Source organism: Phaethon lepturus, unplaced genomic scaffold, assembly GCF_000687285.1.
Source record: "Phaethon lepturus isolate BGI_N335 unplaced genomic scaffold, ASM68728v1 scaffold11228, whole genome shotgun sequence".
In the NCBI taxonomy this organism is placed as follows: Eukaryota; Metazoa; Chordata; class Aves; order Phaethontiformes; family Phaethontidae; genus Phaethon; species Phaethon lepturus.
Window position 1 is genome coordinate 35,285 of NW_010558318.1, and position 21,839 is coordinate 57,123.

The 21,839-nt window shown below is 37.7% G+C and overlaps 1 long non-coding RNA gene across 1 annotated transcript; it reads left to right on the top strand.

The window, feature by feature from the left end:
• The first annotated feature begins 457 nt into the window (after positions 1-457).
• Positions 458-21,631, top strand: LOC104625411. Its single transcript, XR_738081.1, has 2 exons — positions 458-549; positions 18,256-21,631. It is a non-coding gene; the product is annotated as an uncharacterized LOC104625411 (long non-coding RNA).
• The last annotated feature ends 208 nt before the right edge of the window (positions 21,632-21,839 follow it).

Here is a 21,839-nt window from a genome sequence, read left to right on the forward strand (position 1 = left end):
GCTCTACATCTGAGAAAAAAGCACAATTAATGGAGAAAGTGTTACCACATTTCTGATGGTTTTAACAGCTGCAGGCAGTTCAATGTTTTGTCTTGTTTTTTTAATGCTCTCCGTTTTCAGCAATATCATAGTAGAGATATTGGAGATAAAGAGGGAATACCAGCAGGCCCAGTATACATATTCTATCCTTCTACTTTCTGTTCTTATTACAAAAAAATATTAAAATGTTTAAGTGCTTGCACTGGATATCTAACACAGTTCTTCTAAAAACTGACAAGTGCGAATTAAAAAGCAAAGTTCCATTAATATAGAGTTGGAGAGTGTCACTGTGTCATTACATATTAAGTCTGGAATGCTCTGGACCTTGCATAAATCCAAGCAATAAAAGAAATGCCCGTGAGAGTCTTACAATATGTTCAGTCAATTAAAATATATCTATTTGACTTCCATTTTCTTTGCAGACCACAGATGACATCCTGGTGGCCTCGGCTGAATGCCCTAGCGATGATGAGGACATCGATCCCTGTGAGCCGAGCTCAGGTGGGTTAGGTTAGTCAACTTTTTTATTACTTTCTTTTATTTCATATTTGCATGCTCCAGTCCCCCCGAGTCCCATCTAGCGGGACAGTCCTTTCTTACCTAGCAGGGAGAGGTTGAATAGGCCCTTTCCACCCATGGCAGTGTCAGTGGAGAGGGAGAGTTTGCTGTACAATTTTCAAAGACAACAGATGTGGGAGCATGTTGATAGTTGCAATCTGAGGAAGGTTATTCCCTGGACTGGGAAGGGTATTCTGGGGCCCCTGCAACTGTGTTGTCCTGATAAAGAAGGGACAACTTAATTTAGGAGAAAGATGTTGCAATTGCTTGTGCCTTAAGCATTTCCCCTAAATAAGATAAAAGTACCATATTTCAAGTATCATATTATGTCAGTAGTAGAAGCAGAGTTCAGTTTGAATTACTGTTTATGGTATAAAATACAGTATTATAGAGGGTAAAACCACGAAGACATAGCATAAAACAGCCTCAAATTTCAAATTGTTTTATGGCTTTTTTCCAAACCAAGATTATTCAGAGTGTATGTTTCCGTTCTGATTAGAAATGAACAGTGTTGACATTCTAGTATTTTCTGTGGAACAAAAAATTCGTAGTGTTTTGGCCATGTCTTTCCTACTCCCCCTGAATAATGGAGATTTGGTACTAATTTTTCTCTCTGATAAAATTTCCCACGTACCCTTGTATTCAATTAATACTACATACCTTCTCTAAAAAATCGAATGTTTATCACAAATGTGAAAGGAATGCAAAACTTCGTATTAGCAATCTGAAGAATTATGCTACTCTGTAACCTTTAAAAAATACTGGATATCCCTTGAATTACTCCTGTTTTCTTTGTTGGCTTGGGTTAGCTTTTACCTTTTCTGAGTGAACAGCTTGTGGTACCATATATATCTCATCTTTTCTTTTTTGCTTGAATACTGTGATATGCAGTAGCACGCTTGCTGTCAGTTGTTTTAGGTAATTTGGTAGTCTTTGGTACTTGCTATAATACTTTAAAAGAATTAAGATCAATTTGTTGCGCAATAACTTATTTAGTTCGAGTAGAAATCAATGAAATTTTAGACTAATATGTGAATGCAAATCACAACTGAGAACCATCTTAGTACAACACTCAAACATGGGGCTAGGGATATGTCAACATAGCCTTAAGAAAAATCAAATTTTGCTTCAAATGCAGATGTGTGGTTCCTTTTTGAAGTCACATAGCCTAATACTCACATGCAAAAATTATTTATTTAAATTAAGTAAAGGCAGAGGCATTTATGACTTCTTTCAGTGTTTGATGGACCTGCAGGGTGGCATTTGAGCTCTTTCAGGAACAAAGTCATTTATAGATTTGATGAGAATACTTTTTGGTTGGTTTCTTTTGCTTTCTAATAAAAGGATTTCAGAGTGTTTTTCAAAATGCCATGAGATGGAATGAACATTCTTAAAACTGAGCAGCAACAGGTACACCTTACACATTTTTACACCTCTCAGGAAGACATCTCACTTGCAGAAGTTCCAGACATCATGGGCAAGATATTTGGGAATTGTGATGAGAATTCATTTGTTGAAAGTTTGAAAATTAAATTTCCAGAATTTTTTTTTCCCACTCCTTCCTTCTTATTTTCAGATTCATGACTTTAACAAGACTGTGTCTTGTCCAGTACAAGTCAATGCCGTAGCTCAAATGCCTCTGAACTCATCCATGCCAATTGCTTCCTTGTTTTAGTTAATTCAGACAGTGCTGTTCAATAGATACATTTACATTTATCTACTGTAAATGTAGATAGTTTTAATAATTTTTAAAAACTTTTACAAAGTAAATGTAAGACAATACATTAGTTACCCACCACTAAAAATTTTCCCAAGCCTTTTTAGACTGCATCTGTTGTATTAGAAATGTATTTGTATTACTACAGCCTTACAGTTTGCTGAAGGCCGACGAAATTTCACAATAATTCTTCTCTGGGATTATTCTGAATTTCAGACCTGGGGCTGCAATGCTTGGTAGTCCTGGAGCCAAGCACAGCCATTTAGCTGGTGGGTGCAGGAACAGGAGGGGTGAAACGAAACTTCCTGACAGGTTATCATTTCTGTCCTGGGAATGTGAGTGTTAATTTTCCTGCAAAACCTTGCCATTAGCTTTACAGCCTGGTGTTTATCTTTCTTATTTTAGCTTATCGTTCATTACCCAGCTCCACTTCTCATTTTTCTCTATTTGAGAATGGTTTCACTGTTTCATTTCTTGGATCCCAACTGCTACTGCTTTTTTAGAAAAGTATGGATTGGCACAAGAATTATGTTCTCCATAATCCCAATTGTCTGGGTCATTTTATCTGTCATTCTTTACATCAAAATGTCACTTGTCCTTCCACTCTCAACTTCTTAGAAGCTCTTAATTTGCCTCCCTCTTCATTGGCCTTTTCCTTTTCTCATATTTGAAACAACACAAACTGAAGGGGTTGCTGAAGTCATAACTTCTTGCATATCTGTCTCTCTGTAAGCTATTTTAGTCTTAGTCACTTAGTCTTATGAATAAGCTTTCTCCATGAATAGGCTGGTAGGCACTGCTTCATCTCAATAATACTGCACTCTCCATGTGGATTTGAGCTCCTCCTAACAGTAGGCTGGAATTTAGGGGAGAGAAGCATAGTATTGTTGACAGTGACAGATTTTTTTTTTCTTTTATTTTGGGGTAGGAGATGCAAAAGGATGTGTCTCTCCATTTAAATTCTTCCCATGGCTCAGTTCAGCATTTTTCCCTTAATCCTTTTCACAAACCAGAATTGCTTCTCTGCAGCCACTCTTCCACATCCTCACTGACGCTGGTGAAGCTTATGTTTCCTAACAGATACTTCTAGGATGCAGAATATGTGATGATTAGGACGATTTTACTATTATGTTTTCACTTCAGAGGCTGTAACCTGAGAGCCCGTTAGATTTCTTCTCTTGCTGCCTGATGGTCACTCAGCGATGGGATCCACCCCAGCACAAGAGATGACGCAGCACACTCCAAGCTCTCAGGTCAACAGTTGTCTAGCAAGGATACATTTAAAAGATTGCCAGAGCCCATTCAGTTTTATTGACAAAGTCATATCTGTACATTTACATGATGATCGGCCATAATATGCGTATTTCTAACCAAAGTTCTCATCTCAAAATGACAATATGGTAAACCTATATATCATAGAAACTACTTCATTAGCTAGATTTTACTGATGAGTGAGATTTATGCTTGAAATCGGGCTTATTTTCTAGGATAAATATGTTGCGGCTTGTTGTGGCTAGCAAGTCTTGGGCTGCCACCATCAGCTTCGCTTTCTGTGCACCTGTCTTCTAAACAATAAGTGGAAAGATGCAATTTGCAACAAATTTCATATGGGACATAAAAACGTAGACCAGATTAGGAGCTGCTAGGCAGCTATCCCATCAACTTGTTTGGAACATAAAGTCATAAAGATTATAATTGCAGATTTCATTGTGGTGTACAAACTGCTAAATGTGCCGTAATTGGATGAAGTCATAACAATTTTATTAGCATGCAAAACTTAGTCAACATGTTTTGTATAGTAAAGCAACACATATTGCTTTCACAGTCTTTCCACATTCCCCTTTCCTACTGTAAGTACTAACAACAACATGAAGGATGATGATGATAATAATTATTATTATTGTTATAATAATAATAAAGCAGTAGTTTATGTTTCCTCCGCCCCACGTCATAGAGGAAATAATATAATCTGTTCATTTTGTAGACAAGTTATGAAAAATGTTATTGGAAACCTATCCAAAAAAAAAGGACCTGGGATGATTTACTGATTGTATGTGAAGAGTTCTAAAACTGCGGGTGGACTAATTGCCATTCTGCAGGTCAGGACTGCTGCTCCAGCCTTTCCTGAGTTCTGTACAGAGCTCTGATTTGTGCTGAGTGTCAATGACCATTTGTGCTACACAGCTTATTTGTTCCAGTTACACTGGGCTGCTATTTTATTTGTTAGCTATTATCTAGCCACTTCTGTAGCTATTGAAATGTTCCAAAACACAGAGAGGTCCAAACTGGGTCAAATGAAGTGAAATCATTGAGTTTAATGGCAGGAAAATCGAGACCAGGGAAAAAGTCTTACAGTTTTTAGCACATGCACAAACATTTCTTTTTTCTACAAATTACAATTAAATCCTTCTCAAACTCAGGACTTGACAAAGGTTTAAGTTAGGTATTGGGTTCAAAACTGCTTCTGATGGCTTCAGCTAAAATAGGATGGATAGAGGTTTTGGCAGTCTTAAAGCCAGAATATATGGTATTTGCTGGTCTTGGAATTTTTAGCAGAAGATAACTTTCAAAGTGAAAAAGTGGTCTAGTAGAAACAAACTTTTTTCAGGTTCAAACAAGTGTGTTTCTACCTACAGAAGTTGCACGTTGCAACCAAATTAAATACTTCATTATCTCTTGATCAGCATTTGTCTGGCAGCTTTTGGGTTCCACTTCCCAGGACAGTGTTTGATTGGTATCAGCTCTTGTCCTATACTTGTTCTGTAGGAAAATAGGACAAGAATAGTCAAGACAGAGTTCAGTGGTGTATACCAACTAGTAACATTAGTTATCTTTCTTAGACCCGATTCTTGATTCTGAGGGAGAAATGGGATCAGTTATTTTTTCTGCATTATTAAGTAAGGACCAATAATAGGATAGATGCTTATGGACTGATCTTTGAGCATGTGTTGATTTTCCTACAGCTTGACCAGGCTCATTGTATTGCAGAAAACAGCTGGCAATGGTCAGAAACCTCCAAAGCATCAGTATAGCCACAAGAGACCAAAGAAGCCACTACTTAAGATGACTCTTACGGTTCAGTCACTGCTTTGGGGAAGGCTTTGTCCTATGAGCAGAACAGTATGGGACTTTGCATGCAAACTGCTTCCTGCATATGTACATCCCCTGCTGTGTGATAACATGTATTGGATAGATGGAGATGGTGAGGAACCATACGTTCTCAAGTGCTTTGTGGTGGTTTAGGTTTGCTCAGAATTGATACCTACTTTTCTAACAAGCAGAGCTGTGAAATAGGGATTGCAAATTATTTATGCTCATTATTAGAAGTTTCGCACTTCTTTTCCTGTCAAAAATTACTGCACTGTATTCCTGGTGCATCTGGCAGCGAGATAACATTGCAGTAGGAGGTGGAGTGACTCCTATAATTTATACATCACTGCAAGTGCCCTATTTAATGCGCTTCATGGAATTCATTGTGCAAGGAGCTGAAACAGAGAAAAATAAAATTACAGTTAGTTCATAGGGCTACTGTGTTCATTATGGCTCAAGACATAAAGGGAATATTTGTGCCTCAGTCCAATTATCCTGCAGTTCTATATGTGTTTCCAGTACTAGAAAGATCGCTGGGTTGCCTTGAATCAGCCTTTTTAAATGCTTAGCTGAAATACATATAAACATGTCTGTATGAGCTACTATAGGGTGAAAATTGTGCTTTATTTACAAACTTTCCAAATGTTAGCACTTACCACGTCTATACATAATGGAACTGAGGAGCTCCAGATATAGATTAATTTCCCTATAATTGAACTTAGAACAACTTAGTTGTTGTTATTTAATTTTTTTATAAATCATAAAGCACCCCCCAAAGCAACAGAAAGCAAATGTTGCATTTTTCCAAATTATTGTGTTGAGAACTGAACCACTTCTTTGTCAACAGACTGAACTCTTAGTTTCTGTCACAGCAAGTTACAAATATGGCATTTCTCATTTGAATTTGATAAAAAAAATTTTCCAAAATTATCTAATAAAATGAGGTTAAAAATTATGATTGATATTGTACCAACACTGATCTCTACTCTTTGCCAGCCACGTCGTTGAAACATGGGAATACTGAGTAGAATTGTAGCTTTCCAGCCAGTCCTAAGGATTTTCATACATTCCCAGTATTAGGGGCAGCTGAAAACAATAGCATGTACTGAAAGGAAGGGTTTTCTTTCAACTTAACAAATAATATTTCAATTTTAGAGAATTCTGATGCCTCAAATGCATTCTGTGTAATTTTGGTGATAGTGGTGGTGTTCACACTCTTATACATCTTTTCTTTGTGTAACCTCAGCTGATACAGGGGATTTGTGACCAACATGAAATTATTTTAAAGCTTATTTTTTAAGCACATTTTAGGACAAAATGCAGCTATTGTTAGCTAAACATACCTTTTAAATGTGAACAATTAAGTAGATACTCCTTGCTGAACATAGGTAATTCAAAGAGAGGTTTAATGCATAGCCTAGAGATGACAAGCACAGGCCAGTGCTTTCTAGCATGTATTAATTGCAGTCACAGTGATATGAACATATCAGAAGGCAGAATATGGATGGAAACTGTGGAGCTGGCTTTTTCCTGACCATAATGGTTTCCTATCAATATCAGCAGCTCACTATGCTATAAGACTGGTAAGAAATACTGACATCAGGTTGCTATAAATCATACAAAGCTCTCTGTTAACTTGCACAAGACCTTCTCCACTGGTGCATAAATGAAGGACAGATTTCCTTGTGTGTGAACGTTGAGGGTACATTCATATTCCACTCATATTCTTGCTCAAGTTGGATGTTCTCACTTCTACAATATGTATAAGAATGGCAAAGATTCATGATGTAAATACTGGGGTTGTTATGGCAGTACCTAAAGCTTTACTTCATGCTTCAGACATATGCAGACAACATGAAAAGACAGTTCTTCTTCAGAGAAATTTATTAAGTGACAATTATTAGTACTGCTGTTACATGTTCAGTGGTCTGGAGTTAGACATTGCCACAGCATAGAGAAAACCAGATGGTAAAGTTTCTAGTAGCTTGAAGAAACTTACTCATTTTATAAATGATAATTCAAGAAAAATGGGCATGTTATTCAATGCTCCAGAAAGTGTGTCCCAGTGAAAGAAGGCTAAGACACCACTTTTGACTCAGTTCTGAAGGTATTTACAGGCAAAGCTGAAGCACATGATCCTGCTGCACTATGAGGACTGGGATATGAATGCAGAGAAGCAACCAGGCACTCCACACCACTCGTTCACAAATGCATGTGGACGATATGTGTCATTGACTTCAGTGGAAGTCCCCAGATTTTTCAGTGCTTGTCTGGATCACGGACAATAAAATGTCCATGAATATCATGTCCTTTTATTCAGGTGTAGAAGTGGTAAGTTAGTCAGGCAGAGGCAAGTGTACAATCCCCACATGAGATGCTGTGAGCTGGAGGAAGCGAATGGAGAGCAGGTTAGAGCTAAGGGTCACAGATCTGCGGGCAGGGCTGGAGGAGAGCAGGAGAAGTCTCCTCTCATTCAGCACTCACTGAGGTGGAGGAATATGGTCTTGTTTCATTGTTGAGGCTTTTGAGTAAAATTACTTTTTCACAATCCATTTAATACTCATTCTCTCTTTTTTCTCTCTCCATCCCCACGAGTGTATGCACACACTCTTGACAGCTTACCTTCCTGACTTTCCCTAGAAAAATTTACAGGGAATACTGTTGCTAGCATATAAGCAATTGCTTGAGCTATTCTTTTTGCTACACCCAGATAAAGAACCTGCCTTACAGACCATTCCAGCATTAACTGGAGTATGAGATATGTCCAGAATGATTTTAAAAAAAAAAAAAAAAACTAACAAAGTACAAAATTACTGAATAAGATATTACATAGACCTTAAAGAATCAATTGACTGCTAATGCAGCGGCTTTGTCAGACACACACAAAAAAAGAAATTCTATCTATGACCGTGCTCTCTTAAGCAAAGCAGTCCCAATTTTCAAGACTGGTATTTAAGATTTTCAATAATATAACTGAGTCCCAGTTTCTGTGTATGTATCCCTAATATGTGAAAATAGTTTGTAGGCAGTTCTACATCTTTTGTGATTCTTAGTTGTTAGCCATAGAAATAAAGATGTGTGTGCTTTGACAACCTTCCCTATGTTCCCACCATTTTCAAAAAAGGTATAGATCTTTTTAACCTAGAATCAAATAATCACTTAGCTGAAGAACAGGGTGTAAAATACCCTATATGTATGTGTGTATATATATATGTATAAAAACATATGTTTTTGAACTATCATGAAGGATTTTTTGTGTATATTTCAATAGATAAACTGTATCATTCTTTTAGACGCTAATAATCATAAAATCATGGCATAATTTGGGTTGGAAGGGACCTTTAAGGGTCATGTAGTCCACACACCCCCACCCCCCACCCCGCAACGAGCAGGGACATCTTCAACTAGTAAACTTTCTTTCTTTTTTAAAATGCCAAGTCAGATCTTATCCATTATGTGACCCACGTTGATCACTCCAGTTGAAGTCTTCTGAACTCCAACAGGGAGCAATCTCTATTTGTCTTCTAAAGTATGGTCTTTCCAATTTGGGATAGAAGCACAATACACAAGTAAAGTGTAAGAAAACCAACACTGACCTGTCTTAATCAGGAATTTGGTTTTCAGGTTATTTTGTAAACATTAGATTTACTGAAACCAATTAAATAAAGCCAAATAAAGATTATGTGGACTCTCAAAACATTTTCCATGGGTGGATTTCCCACACTGACATTGGTTTAAAAATGCAGAAAATAGGTAAATTAGCAATAGCAAAACTGAGGTTTCCAGAAATATTTCAGTAATTTGCTGACTTGAGTGAGACTTTTGTCTGATTAAATAAGGAATTCTGGAAAGGCAGAGGATTTGCTTGCACAAGGGTGAAGCTGATTGAATCTGGAACAGGTTCCATTAATTTTCGTGGGAATCTGCTTAAAAATCCTACGTTAAAATGTATAATCCTAAAAATTGGTCTTTTGAATCAAGCTTACACATAGAATCAAGACTGCATGTAGATCGTTGACATAAATAAATGAGTTGTTCTAGTTTCTTTGAAATTAGACCATGTGCTAGTGGTGCCTTGATTAATGCAAGCCCATTGTGGTCCTTGAGCTACACTTCATTCTGGTTTGACTGGCTACATCTAGTGCATATATTTTCTTGTATACTGTATTGTAGGCACCAGCAATACTGAAACTACTTCTTGTCACTTTGTAATGCATATGCATTGAATTTGCCTCTTTTTCTGGGAAAAAAACCTTTTCCTCAGGACTATTTCTCATCCTTGTTTTTATGGACATGGTAGTAGAAGACAGACAATATTTTTCAGAGATGTAAAAAGGTTTATAGTCAAAATATTGGCCTGAATTAACGTCGTATTGCTCAACTACTATGCCAAGGCTTTCTCTCTGACTAAATTTGAACAATGTGATGTTAAATCAGGTCCTTAAAATTCTGTAGGAGATTTGCTTTACTCACGCTACTATTTGGAGGCTGGACTCAACAGAAAGATGGGAGTCTGAGGCAGCCACCGCTAGCAACAAGGAAAATACAGTTTTGCTAAGGAAGTGGGAAGGACACAGGGCAGCGGCCAGTGCTTTGTCTCTCCGAGTTAAACGACGCAGGGCACCATCTATTCCAGTGCTCTTTTGCAGCTCAGTTTTTCTGCATTCAAACGGGGGAATCACAGGTGTGTAAGGAAACCATTGTGCCTCTAACCATTGCAATGGCTGATAAGGGCAATTAATATTGTATTACAAAGTAGTTGGTGCATGCCAGCTGTTATGTTAACAGACTGCTGGCAGCAAAACAGGATTGCTTACCCCGCTGCTAGACAAAGGAGATAAGGGCGAATGGTAAACTTTGTGCTGATGTTTTCTAGTGACCGGTACAGTGTGAATTTTCATTATCATCTCTTGCATACCTGGTAGTAGGACTGTTGCTGTTAATTTTCAGCCGCTTGCTAACACCTAATTTAAACCTCTGCAGAAACATTGGGGTTTTTTAGTGTGTGACTAGTCATTTGACAGCCTGCAAAGTGGCAGGTGAATGCTGACAAGTTCGAGAACTAGGTGTTCTCTAAGGATATTGCTCATAAATGGAAGATGGGAAAATTCAAGGCAAAAGTAACCTATAATGAGGATGCATGTACCTGAAATGGTCTAACCTTAGGCTAATTTCTTCTAATTATATAAAGACCTGAGTGAAACTTTGTTCTGCTGTGCTGACATGCTATTCTGGCCCATAGGTTTCAAAACCAGCACTTGTGCTGAGGCTAAGAGCTGTGGTCTAGGTTTGGGACTTCGACAGTTTAAATGTAAACTGGCTTAATCAGTAGGTTCTGATCTAGGTACAGCACATGTTTTGAACGTGCCCTTTAAAAAGTTACATAAAAGTGATAAATGAAAGGAAAGATGAAAGCAGTGAGAACATGAGAATCACATTCCAAAATAAGACAGAGTTTTATTGGTATCTCAATCTTTTTCCTTGTGCTAATATCAGAGACACAGTATATATAGAGTATGATGAGAGAAGCAAAGAAAAACAAGGTGATCTTATTAATTTTAATAATTTTATCATGAGAAAAAGAACATTGATTACATCAAGTGTAAATTATATCAATCTTGAAGTCCATTTATCTTTCTCTTCCCACCCCCAGAGAAGCATGTGAGGTTTTGGCAGTAATACATTTCAGGCTGAACAAGTGTAGAAATATCTGCAAGTTGCGTATGAGCCTTTGTTTAGCGAGTGTAGCTTGGTATTTGTAGCAGTCACGCTTCCAGTGTGTGTGCCTGTATATTCTGGATGTCTTGAAAGCCTGTCCCCTTCTTTTCCCAGGCACATTATCAACTTTGTCAGTAATGGATCTGACTTGATGACAGTATTTAGAGCAAATTGAATAGTGTGCTTTCAGCTCCAACATTCAAGCCATATATGTAATGTTTGTGGCACAGACGTTCATCTCTCCATGTAGTAGCTGCTTAGTGAGGGAAGACAGTAAGGGAATCACCCATGGTTGCAAAGATGACTGTGAGTGTCTATACCTCCAGGTCATTTCGTGAGCAAGAATCATTTCTTGCTCTGCAGGCCAAGCCATCAGTTTCCTCACTCTTTACAACTACATTTTGGTGTTGCCTTGCAGAAAACTGGTTCCTAGATTAGGTGGTTTGGATTTGGGATTTGGGGTTTTTTTTTTCTTTTTAATGAGATGATAATGATAAAAATAGCAAGCAATGAAACCTTCATGCTGTGAAGCTCAGTGGCAAAGCTTTCGCTAAGTTCAGTGGGGCCCAAATGTCACTGTCACTAACACTGTAAGTTTTTGGTACAATGAAGCCAATCTTACAGTTTGCTGCCACTAAAATTTTTTGTTTCCGGTGCCCCTGCCCTTTTCTTACCCTAACACTGATGTCCATCTGAGTCTTCAGGGAGCTAGAGCTGCAGGAAAGTAACTGAGCAAAAGGTACTGGTTTAGCTGTCTGAACTGGTTCCCCACGTTTACAGCCGCTTAGGTCTAGATTGAATACATTCTATCAGTAGTGTAATATTTGTCTTTTGTCTTCCTTATGCTATCTTATTTGCAAAAGCATTTAATTTTTTTTTCCCATTTAGGAATACTTCAATTTAAAATCTAGACCACCCACTGACTCTGCTGATCAGTCAAAATTGCTAAAGCAAAGTACCAAATTACTAAAGATTTCCCAGAACACACACAAAAATGGGATAAAGTACTCCATGTAGAAAAGAAAGAAGCAGAGGTGCAAAGGTGAATGACAAATGTAGAAGTGGGGAGAGGTAGAACTGACAACTGAACTGGTAAAAGGAGAAAAGATCCATATTGGGAGAGGAAGAGTACTAAAAGATGAGCAATACAACTGAAATTGTTAAAATATACTAATAAAGAGAGTAAGACCAGAGAGATGAAGATTGCAAAAAACATTAAGTGATATATTGGTTTACATTTTCCATTTTGGCTGAAAGTAAATCTAGTTTTGTGGCAAATATTCTCCCAAAAGCTTCTTATCAAACTGTGCGAAATATTCCCCTCAGCTCTGCAGAGCATATTAACTTATAAAAATAATTGATTTTGTATGCTTTATCAATTGGTACTTTGCTATCAACTAACCTATCTCTCTTTAGACATATGTTAACATTTAAAGACAACTGAGGCAACAACCCTCCCACCTCTCAACCACAGGAAAGATCTGTTTCTCGCAAAACCTGTAGCCCTAAGAAGTTGGTAGGATTTCTAAATTATTTGAAGTCAATATATGGCAAATCGTTGCATTTGGAAATAAGCACTGTATTCTGTGCAGAGACAATGTTTATCTTCTTAGCATAACAACCTTTTTTAGCTGTGGGTGATGTTTTGCTGCTAAACTATTTTTATGACTAGATATGCTCGTTAATGTCATTTTAGAGGTGTTTTAATGCATTATACCTTTCCTTTTGAGAACCTTTGAAATTTCAGTTTATAGAAAGTAAAGAACTTGGGTTTGCACACCAATAAGTAAAACAGATACCTCAATAATTTTCTCTTGAACACATTTGAAAGTAGGTTATTGCCTTGTACCCTCAAACTCAGTAAGTGTCTGACAGATTTCTTAGAACAAACGCAGCTGTGTGAGTTCGAGATGGCAAATGTAGCTACTCTGGTCATAAGTACCACACTTCTCCACCACATCACAGTGTGTTGTGTGTGCAGGTCTCAGCTCACATTCGCTTTGAATCATGATGACGTTATGATCAATGTGTGTGTTCAGCAATGGAGCTAGTTTTGTGCTACTTTTCTCACGTGAATTAGATTGTGGCTTTGGATATAGACTGTTCCAAGTCTGATGAAAGTTTGTCACTGAGCTATAGCAACAACATGTGGAACCACCTCATACTCCTTCCCTCTCATGGCAGCTCAGTCATTGACGGACATCCCCTGGGGAGGCAGTTCTTGCCTCCCCTCAAGAGCCACTTGAGGCTGGATAGGAGAGAGCAGGATGAGATAGCCCTGTATTAAGACCAGGGTGGGCTTGAGCTCAGTATCTTGCACAAGTTTACAGTGGATCCTTATCCTGGTTTTGCAGCTGGGCTGCATCTATCCCACCGGTATTCAGATGTATTTGTTGTAATGAGACGTTGAAATTGCAGTGAGCTCAGAAACCAGTTCACCAGAATCCAATAATGCTACAGAAAGTCGACCTCAGACAGGTCTACAATGATAGCACACAGAGTGAAAATTAATATGTGTCCTGTAAATAATTGCCTTCATGCCTCATTGAAAATGCAGTAGTTAAACATTCTTGTCTTGTGAGTAATTTCCTATTCACAGTTTGTGGGAAGGCATAAATGTAAAGAAAACAGGCTTGGGGTCCTTTTGTTGGGTTATTTGTTTTGGTTTTAAGTCTGCTAATTTCAATTCACAAACACCATGGGAACCTGCAATTCCAATTTTCTTTTCACAGTATTAATGAAAACTAGGCACTGAAAATAGTCAGATTTTTCCCTCTAAATTTTAAACCACTTAGAAATACAGTCAAGAATAATAACTTTCTAATCCATTATTACACAATGTAAAACTGTGCTCAGTTGCTATTATTTCATGCAAAGTTTTTCATAAGTGGTAGAAGTGTCTTTTAAAAAACAGCCTCTTCTAAGGTGATTGTTGAGGCAATCCAAAAAGACTGGTTGTATGCTGTTGAGAGGAAGAGTTGTGCATCAGAGATGTTTTAAGAAGGGATTATTGCACCACAAGTGCAATAATTTTATTTTATTTTCTTTCACTATTATGGTGTGGTCTGAGTATCATCACAGTCTTTATGATTTTTTCTTGTTCCTTATCAAACCATCCTCAACTTAGTATAGATAGTTTCAGGGTTTTTTGGAGTTGACTTTTGTTCTTAAAAATCGGTGTCATTTTTATGATGTTTTATTCTTAACGTTCATCTGTAAGGTATTTCACTTCTCATTTACAATAAGACACTAACAGAGACTGCAACCAAGTAGCAGACAAAGTTACCCATAGACATACCTCTGCTGCTGTGCCAGGTGCCAATGACTCTGCCTGGTTTGGCTACCAAGATGCTGGGAGGAGAACTGCATCATTTGTTTCTCAAAGGGTTGGAAGTAAAAAGTAAAATTTATGTAACCTTCACTTGATCTCCATTGAGATTATCTGTTGTCCCTTGCAATAGTTCCTGCTTTGCAGGGGTGAAAAAATCCAGGTAAATTCCCCTTGGGTACTCCAGTCTTAGTCAAATAAACGTCCTACTTAAATAGAAGGCAGCTATTTCAGCAATGTTATCACAGAATCACTAAGGTTGGAAAAGACTTTCAAGATCATCAAGTCCAACCATTAATCCAGCACCACCGTGTCCCCTAAACCATGTCCTGAAGTGCCACATCCACACGTTTTTTGAACACTTCAGAGATGGCGACTCCACCACCTCCCTGGGCAGCCTGTTCCAATGCCTGACCATCCTCTCGGTGAAGAAATTTTTCCTAATATCCAATCTAAACCTCCCCTGGCGCAACTTGAGGCCATTTCCTCTTGTCCTGTCACTAGTTACTTGGGAGAAGAGACCAACACCCACCTCACCACAACCCCCTTTCAGGTACTTGTAGAGAGCGATAAGGTCTCCCCTCAGCCTCCTCTTCTCCAGACAGAACAACTCCAGTTCCCTCAGCCGCTCCTCACAAGACTTGTGCTCCAGGCCCCTCACCAGCTTCGTTGCCCTTCTCTGGACACGCTCCAGCACCTCAACATCCTTCTTGTAGTCAGGGGCCCAAAACTGAACACAGGATTCAAGGTGCGGCCTCACCAGTGCCGAGTACAGGGGCACGATCACTTCCCTGCTCCTGCTGGCCAGATTACTTCTGATACAGGCCGGGACGCTGGGTGGGAATTTGTTTATTTACATAGATTTCAGAAGAAGTGTAAGCTGGCCTTTTCCCAGTGGCCTTTTCCTCCCTGTCTCAGAATAGGACACTTGCTTTAGCATGTGCTCCGTTAGACTTTCCTACCTAAAACGCTCCCAGATAGACCCATGTGCTTTGTCAACCTTTCCTCTTATTTCCTGCTCTTGAGAGGCTCTGCCAGGTTAAAAGCATATTTTAATGTAAACGGAAGAAAAATAGCAAGAAGTCGTTTCCCTTGCTGAACTGCTCCTTTTACAGAAGTCCAAACAAATGTAACAACAGATGCTTTGAAAATGTTGTAAGTTTAAATAACATTAATGTAGTGGTTGAATATTTCTCAGACAGATGGGATAAATGAGATAATTGTGAAAACATTCTTAAAAATAAAAGGATGCCATCAGGTGAAAAACAGGAGTTTAGATAACGTTGAAAAATATTCCTTACATGTTTTTTTAGGTTGCAAAAAAAAGAATGTTTTCTTCTGAGCAAGCTGTTATGTGTCATTTAGTAGACATTAATTGTAAAGTTAGTTGATGGCATTTGGCCCAAATGTCTGTATTTTAAAGAGAAAGAGCAGCTCTTAGTCCATCAGGTATTGATAGAGTTTATTCAGTTGCTTCTATTATTTCTCGGACAGAAATTCATTTCCTGAAATCATATACAGTAAGATAAGACTTTGTCTCATTTTCATTTACTATGGAAACACTTAGGAGTCTTTATTCTGTAACAATGCATTGTGTCTTGTAAAACAATAAATGACAGACTATATGTAATGGAATTTCCATTTTCTACAATTAGCTACAGTGAAGAAACAGGATCTAAAACAGTCACTGACTACTTTGGGACAGACCACATTTCTTAGTAGGGTGGCATCTATCTTGAAATGAGAAAAAATCTTAGAGCCTTCTGAAGCAAAACTTCAAGATCTCTTGTGCAATCATAGTAAATACCAATTGTACCAACTCGTAACAACTAAGAACTTTTAGAGCAGGGGGGGACAAAGTAGTTAAAATACTATTTGACGCAAATGATAGTTTTCTTGAGTCTTGCTGTGGTGCCTCTGTTCTTTCAGGCAAATAAAATGTCACCTTCTTTAAACCTATGTTTGGATACCTATGGATATCCATAGGTATCCATAACCTATGGATAACTGCCAGGAAGTGGTGTTTCAACAGTAAAAACACGTATCACCAGTAAATAAATGATGAGTAATACCAAGGTGGGGAGGGAACTTACTCTTTTCAGGATTTGTAGCTTTTTTGCTGTGTTTTATTATTCATAGGCCAATTGTAGGTGTTTGTAGCTGGTGGCTGCTTTTAATTCTGATTGTCCAAAGTTGTTGCAATTTTTTGACCAGTGTTCATATATTGAGTGGCATTACCTTTAATGTAGCATCCTTAAAATCTATTATGTTTTTACAGTGCAAAAAAGTGTGCTTTCATGCACCTTGAGCAAGACATTTCTCTAAGACACTTCAGTAAAGTGCTAGTTGCAGGCAAGGCCTGAAAAAGCTGACGTTATGACTATATTGTAAAAATAGTGTTTAATAATACTCTTAGTTAACATTTATATTTAACTGACTGCATTTTTAGCCATGCATAATGATTTAAAATGCGGTTTCTATAAGCCAGCCTGGATGCTTAATGAAAATGCTCTGTAGTACTTGCTGGGAAACCCTGGTTCACTCACTGCTCTTTTCTTGCTCCTGAGCTCAGCCAAGGCTGGCAGTGCTGAGGGTACACAGCCTCTCAGGAGTTTGGAAATGCTGGTATAATCAGAGGAATATTTCATAGATCCAGGTTACTTCATTTTTGCCCATGACACTTGCTAAGTTACTGAAGAAGATCCATCTCAGCTATTGCCACTTATACAAAGATCTGCCTCTCCTCCTCCTGCAAAACAGATCATGGGAAATGCGTAAGCATTGTCTGTGCTGTGAGCATTTAACTCAGAAATTCCTCCTGGAATTAGGCTTTCATTCCACATGGCTGTGCAAGGGGAGAAATGTGCCAGACAACACAATAGTTCCTATCAAGAAGACTTTACAGTCTGAAGACCAAGGTCAGTTCAGTTCATATCACAACTGAAAAGACCAGCATCTGGCCTGTGAGGTGGGTTCTTAGAAGGCTGAGCCCTGTCTCTCTGCAATTTAAGCGTTTTTTTCTGGGCATAATGCATTGCTTGAAGGAATGTCTGGTACATTGATGCCAACATCAATGACAAAAAAAGGGAATGGGAGAAGTTGAGTGAAAAAGTGCTCTAAAGTGTAGCCATATTCAAGGAGGACTCTGCAAATTAGAAAAGAGAAGGTAGGGTTGGATAGCGCTCTAAAAATAGTAAATATAATTAATTTGGAAAAAAATAGTAGAAGGAAAGGAGAAATTGAGAAGCTGGCTGAGGGAAGTCTAAAGAAGAGCTGAGGATACCTTATTTGTGGCCAACTTATTGGCTGCTATAATTTATTATTAGGGGGAATTTTGATTTTTTCCCCCATTCCTGTTTAGTAGTCTGTCTTCTTAAAACATACTATAGTGTCACTTTTGGTTCTTTACAGAAGAAAGAGGGAGGGAGTGGGAGAGGGGGATCCTTTCCTCCCAGATGTTTGTGTTCTGGCATTTAAATTGTGGCACGCCTGTTATTTCAGATTATTTAGGCATTCTTTGCTTAATAACAGCATTTGGAGAAATTATACTTTTGAAGACTAAGATGAGATTTTCCTTGCTGTCCTTTTCCTTGTTTAAAAGCCTGTTTTCTCCTGCTGACAGACATGAAAATGCAATGGGCTGCAAACCTAAATGTTTTCAGATCAGTGGAGTAGGGTACATTGATAGGCAGTCCTGACCCAGTGAGTGCAATTAGAAAGTTGCATGTTTGTAGCAGGTAGATATGACTGCCTCAGTGTGCAAACTTTATAATAACCTTTCCCTTATTTCATTATCTACCTACAGCAAATCCTACCAGGGCAGGAGGAGGAAGGGAGTACCCTGGCTCGTCCGAGGTGATTCGTGAATCCAGCAGTACAACAGGCATGGTAGTTGGGATCGTGGCAGCAGCAGCGCTGTGTATCCTCATTCTCCTGTATGCTATGTACAAGTACAGGAATCGAGACGAAGGATCGTATCACGTAGATGAGAGTCGAAACTACATCAGTAACTCAGCACAATCCAATGGGGCTGTGATCAAGGAAAAACAGCCCAACAGCGCTAAAAGTTCCAACAAAAACAAGAAAAATAAGGATAAGGAGTACTATGTCTGATCTCAACATCTAAAAGAACGCTTGTATAGAAATAGTCTTCATTTTATCTGAGACATAATACAAACTTATTTACTTTACTTTTTATGAAGCACATTCAAAAACAAACAGACAAAAAAGACAGGGAATGCAATCAGAAAGGAAAGACTGTTTTTAAAAACAAGCATTTCATGCTCTTGTTTTTCAGAAACAGGAGCTGATAAATTCCCTAACATCCACAGTGTTTTCATTTACTCTGCCTGTCTTTATGTTGCTGGAACATTTCTGAAAGACAATGATGACACCACGCATTCATAAAGCAAGGAGTATTACTACAACATCAAGGCACAATATGAAACAAAACAAATTAAAAAAACAAAACAGGAAAAAAAAAGAAAAAAGAAGCTACCTATGATTCTGGATTTAGCCAAAGTGCTAGCGCTTTCTCGAGAAGTAAGTTAGTCTTATTGTCAGAGAAGACTGTCATTATATATGGTGACTCAACAAGCAAACATAAAGAGTTTGCCGTCTGGTGCAGTGAAGCAGTGATTGGAAACTTGCATTTGAAACAAAGTGCTGGCTTTTCTGAAGACTTACGTAGAAATACTTTCAAAAAGCCCCTTTCTGGTTGTGAGGAAAATAGTACGGAGGCCTTATTTTCAAAAACAAAAACAAAAATCTGGAATATAAGGCACATTTCCACAAAAAAAAAAAAAAAGAAAAAACAAACAAGAGGGCATAGATGCAATCATTGGGAAATTTTCATGCACGCTTAATATGTTATTACATATGTTTATATAAAAACACATCTATATGTGCTTTCTGGACTGTGATAAGTGATGTTTTATAGCCTGTTGTATAGAAAATGCAAACTATATCTGCTCTTCAGCCATTTTTGGTAAACTCAATGTTATAAGTGTTGCTAGGTATAGAGAGTTTTATGACATCTGGAGCAACAGACATCTTCAGTTTTTTTGCAGCCATTATAAATTGTCCCAGACTTCTTCCCCTTCTTTTTTCTTTTTTCTTTTTTTTTTTTTAATTTACAGTGTAGTGGTTATACTAAGGGGGATGTGTATGAATGTATATAAGAGTCAGCTAATTTTTTTCTTACCTGTACAGCCTCTATTCTGTTGCAATTAAGTTTTAGTAGTTTGTATGAAAGAAGTGGACTAGAAAGCAAAAATATATCTCTACTGTAATTTGTCTTCTCCCTCTTTTCCCCATCTCTTGCTCCTGATATGCATCAATGAAGTTGATCAGAACAGCCAATTTTCCTAGAAATATACATTCATTGATTAGCTAAATATTTAGTGACTTAAACTGGCGTTTGGCTTCCAGTCAAAGCTTCACTATTGGAGAGCATGGTTTGCCTTACAGAAACCTTGTTTTTAAGAAATTATGAAAATTATGAGTTTCTTGAGAATCTTAGGAAGTATCATATAGTGTTTATCTGGCATTCAGTTATATGAACGACAGCTACTACAGCATTGGGTGGTAAAAAACCTAAAAAGACCCATTTTAATTATCCAGGCTGATTCTACTGCAGAATTTACCCCTTTCTCCAAAAAGGAAGTAATCTTGAGGTGCACGATAATATTTTTCAATGGTGGGCATTTTGACATATGAAGTAGTATTTTTAGCTAAGTTGACTGCATAGCATTGCAAGACATCATAACCAGACAAATATAAGTTCATCATGTGTTAAAGTAACACCTAGCTTTTCTTGCACATATAAAACATTACTGCATTTTAGTTAAATGTATTAAATATAATGCTGTAATTTACATGTTAAGGTTTTTTTCTAGTATTATTTCATTATGTTCACAGCAATAAATCATAGCGTAACATTTTATTTACATGGAAGTTCAAAGGGAATACATTAGACAGAAAGAGGGTAGTTCAATAGAAATCAACCACATCATTGGAAGGCCTCCTGGGAGGGATATAGATATTCACACTTTACAGACAGGAAGGAGGAATTTAAAATTAGCTTTAAACAGCAGGCACAAAACATTTTGTTGTGTGTTATTCACTGTAGCTGATTAAAAAGGCTGGAAACTGGTACAGCTATCTATCTGGGATTCAGAGCACTTTAAAGATACATGTAGCTGACATGGAAACACCTCTCTTGAAGGTTGCCAACCACATTGAGGTGTGTCATGTTGCATTTGTAAAACAATTTTTAATTTTCATTAGCATTTTACACAAAAATGTGAACAGGTTCACAAAATCCATCTGACATTTCTTAGATTGTTGTTCACCCGTGGCATTCATAACCTCTCCCACCTTTACAAGACAGCTGTACTCAGGGAACGGCAGGGTCAGGTATACTGGAGGTCATTGCTGGAAGCAAGAGACTTCAGCTGGAGGGGGGAAAGAAGTTGTTGAAAGCCAGGTGGTGGTCAGATTTCAGTGCTTAAAGATACATAGAAGAACAAGAATAAGCTGATGACAGGAGTGTGGACATGATGGAATATGGTTTGGCTGAGATGAAATGGTCTTTTCTGCTTGGTATTGATTGCATTAATGAAATAGCATGGTCAGGTCAACTTCCAGGCAGTTTGGTAGATTAATCTTTAACTAAATCCATACATCAAGGAAAAAAAAAATCTGCTACTACTATAATAAACAAACACGATTTTAACACTGTTTCTGAAGGTTCTCCTTTTTCCTTTTTAATTTCATAATTTAACAAAAGCCAATATGGACGTATCAGAAGTGCCAGCAAGTGGATTTAAAATTCCTTTTTGTTTAAAAACAGCAGCAACAACAAACAAAACAAACAGACATAAACCAACTACCTAACATAAAATTAGATCCTTTCTCTATAATAACCTAATTTGTTTGACTGAGATGGCTTCATTTCTATGACTGTATTGTGTTGCCTTTTTTAACAAAACACTAAATAACGTGTGAAACTTTCAACCCTAAGACATCGAAGAGAGGCCCAATGCCCCTAACCTTATAGTGCTTTCTGTGATAGATATTTACGATTTTTTTATTTGTTGCAAGGCCAATTTATTCATTATTGGAAATGCTAAGCAAGTGGAATTTACTGTTTTGTTAATAAAAATGTTTCTTAATACAAATGCTGGCTTGTTTCTTCTCTTGCCCTTAGATCTGGAGTATCTGTTCATCTTAAAGCGGTGAAAAAAAATGGTAAATTGGTATGAAGTTACAGACATTCAATGTCAGGAAAAAGTGACCTCAGAGCTCTTTGTACACTTAAGTGAAAATCTTCTACAAGTCTTGTAATCAGCTGGCCTAGTTAGAAAAGCATGAATTACATTAACGCAT